Raw genomic sequence first — 3,443 nt, forward strand, 5'->3', positions numbered from 1 at the left:
CACATTTTCTTGCTCATACACATGCACAACCACATACACAAACACATTCCACATACACATACACATTCAGATACAATTGCAGATATAAATACACATATTCTCATGAGCACACTGTTACTGTTATGCATTTCATGCATCCCACGTTTTTCGTTTTTCAAATTTTTGTTTTTTAATTATTATTCTCCATTACAAAAACGTGGTTTTTAAAAATATTATTTTGATTTTGATTTTTTTTTTATCTAATGAGCTCTATTTGCGAAGTGATCCGAAAGTTCCGAGGTCTGTGAGTACAGTGAGCAGCACCCTAGTATCTATTAATACGAATTTTTGCTTTCTCTTATATTCTCTCATACTACAGTTAATAACTTCGTCTCCGAAAATGAAACCGTGTACCAAGTAAAGTTTTTTAAAACTGAACACATTTATTTCAAACGAAGTTATATAATATGCTTGAACAATGTAAAATTACCAACAAAAATCACTCCTATCCCAAACATTTTTTTCCGGATTATTAAATATTTTACAAAAAATATAGAATTTGTAATTTTGTGTTAAAATAACTAAAGATTGAAGCTCAAAAATACACTCTATAACAAAAAAAATCGACGTACTAAGAAGGAGTTGTCCGATTGAAGCGAAAATTGGTGGCTAGGAAGACAATGTACAGAATAGTAAATGATTAAAATCTCAGAACAATTAAATAATTTATTGCAGAGTTACAGTAACAAGTTCAATAAGGTGTTGACCCGCCTCTTGCCCGGATACAAGCTGCCACACGGCGTGGCATAGACCGATAAAGCTCCCGGATGGTCTCTTGCGGTATTTCCTGCCAAATTCGATCCAATTGTCGAACGAGGTCATCAGCATTCCGTGCCAGATGCAATCGCCTTCTCAACTTATCCCAGACATGCTCGATGGGAGAGTGATCTGGTGATCTGGCAGGCTAAGGAAGAGTTTGACAAGCTTGCAGACAGTTCATAGCAGCACGTATGTGGTCTGGCATTGTCCTGCTGAAAAGCCAGTCCAGGGCGCTGCAAAAGGAACGGTAGCAAAGCAGGTCTTAGGATGTCGTCGACGTACCGCTGTGCAGTAAGTGTACCTCTAATGACGACCAAAGGGGTCCGGCTGCCAAAGTAAATGGTACCCCAGACCATAATGCCTTGTTGAGGGCCGGTGTGGCGTGCAATAGTGAGGGCAGGATCCCCCCTCTGTCCTGTGCGTCTCCAAAACGTCTTTGATGATCGTCAGGATACTGTTGGAAGCGGGATTCGTCGCTGAAGACTATACATCCCCAGTTGGCATCATTCCAGCCATATCTGTTCAAAACATTCATGCATACGAAATTTCAAAGCAATCGGATGATTGTTTCCTGGTGCGTCGATTTTTTTGTTATAGGGTGCATATTCAAGTCAAACATTTCACTTCTTAATTAGTTTTTATTGTTAAAAGATTGTTTTAAATTTAAATAATTATAAAATATTATTATTTAAAATTGAGTATCTAAGCAAACAATTCAAATAAGTTTAAGTTTTTTTTAATATTTAATCTAAATTACCTACCGTAAAAACTTCCTGTCTTGAAACTATTTTTTTTACGAAGTAAAGAGATTAAGAGAAAAAATTACAATGAAAATATTTTCGTCTGCATAATTTATATGATAAATAAAAATGGATGTATAAAAAATTAACGTGTGAAAAAGGATATCGTTCATTAATATTTTTTATATGAATTTTTTGAATAATTTTAAAAAAATTGAGAGGAATAAAATTAATAAAACTGTATAAGTTGTTTGCACTAAAAATTTTGCCGTCGGTAGGAAGTTCCTCTTTGGGAATATCAACTCCAGCCACCCCGTCGATTCGCCACTGTTCGGAAACGTGTCATTACCATTACACCATTTTTCTTAATAGTATTTTTTTCTCCTTTGCGCTAACATTTAATATTTATTTTTTTGAGTTAGAACTCAAATTCTTCATTCAGTTTGTGCAAAACACTGCTATAAGAAACAGATGACACATGAGTTTTCTCAGGATGGTTTAGTGCATGCATTATTTTCTTTCTTCTGCTACTTTCTAATTACATTAATTTGCGCAAAATTTACGAGGGTTGCTATTTATATTTCTGGCTTTTCTCTTCAGATTATGCGGGATCCAACGCGAACAAATTTTTTTTACGCTCAAATATTCATGCAATATTTTATTGATGCTAGTCATACTAATGTCCAAAGACGCCTCTATCTCACGATATGTCACATGACGATCTTGCTTTATCAGTTCACGCACAGCATCGATCTTTTCTGGCACAACAACGGATTTTGGACGACCTGCACGGGATTCGTCCTGGATCGAACATCGACCACGATTAAATTCGTTATACCAATTTTTTACAGTGCTGTAGGATGGCGCTTTATCGCTGAATAAAGAATTAAGTTCATCGAAGCACTCTTGTCTTGACAATCCACGTCGAAAGTTATGAAAAATAATGGCACGAAAATGTTCACGATTCAATTCCATTTTTTGAAAGAGAAGAACTTTTCAATTTACTGTCAACAACACAAATGAAGCTATAATGGTAAATCGTCTGCTGAATTTATGTTTAAAAATATCAAACTTTCGATTAAAATCGTCTGCGATCGCCTAGCAACACTTACTGTTGCCAAGGCCAGAAATATAAATAGCAACCCTCGTACTATCAAAAATTAGAGTTAAAGTGATTCGCCACAGAATTCTTTTCAGTACACATATTTGAAGTGAATAATTTCAACATTCGAAGAAAAAATTGTTTTATGCCAAAAAATAACATTTATTGTGAAGTAATCATCGGGTTTGTGTTGAGTGACAGAGAACAAGGAACTTAACACCCTTGTAGTTTAAAAAATTGCCAATTCGCTTAAAAATATCCTGATCTTTCCCTTTTGCTCCAATTCAAATAAAGAAGAGCCATTGTGGCTCGGGAGACTGAGCTTTCTCCTCCTAAACAAATGGAGCAGGTTCGAACCCCAGCGATGGCTGGTCGATACGAATTCCGAACCCGGATTTCACTGACCACAGTACTGACGTAAAGCAGTCTAAGTGGTAAACGGAACAGGGATTAGAATCCCTTTACCGTCGGGGTAACCATGGGAGGTTTTCATGGTTCTCCTCTCCATGTAACGCAAATGAGGATTAGTTCCGTCAAAAAGTTCTCTAAGAAGGCTAGTTTGCCCGAATAGTTGATCCAAGAGTTCCCTTGTTTTCTGTTTTGGGTTCAAAATTACCAGGCTACGGAGTCGAACGTACTCAAAATTGACGTAAACTCAAAATTGAGTCGACGGTTATAAAATAAGATAAAATTAGAAAAGAAAAAAAAATGCATGCTCATTTTCACTAATAGTTTACAATCGGGGTCACTTTCATAATTGAAAATTGGAAAATAAACGAATATGTATGAAAAAAAACCAAGAA

The sequence above is a fragment of the Parasteatoda tepidariorum genome, chromosome 7, assembly GCF_043381705.1.
Source record: "Parasteatoda tepidariorum isolate YZ-2023 chromosome 7, CAS_Ptep_4.0, whole genome shotgun sequence".
In the NCBI taxonomy this organism is placed as follows: domain Eukaryota; kingdom Metazoa; phylum Arthropoda; class Arachnida; order Araneae; family Theridiidae; genus Parasteatoda; species Parasteatoda tepidariorum.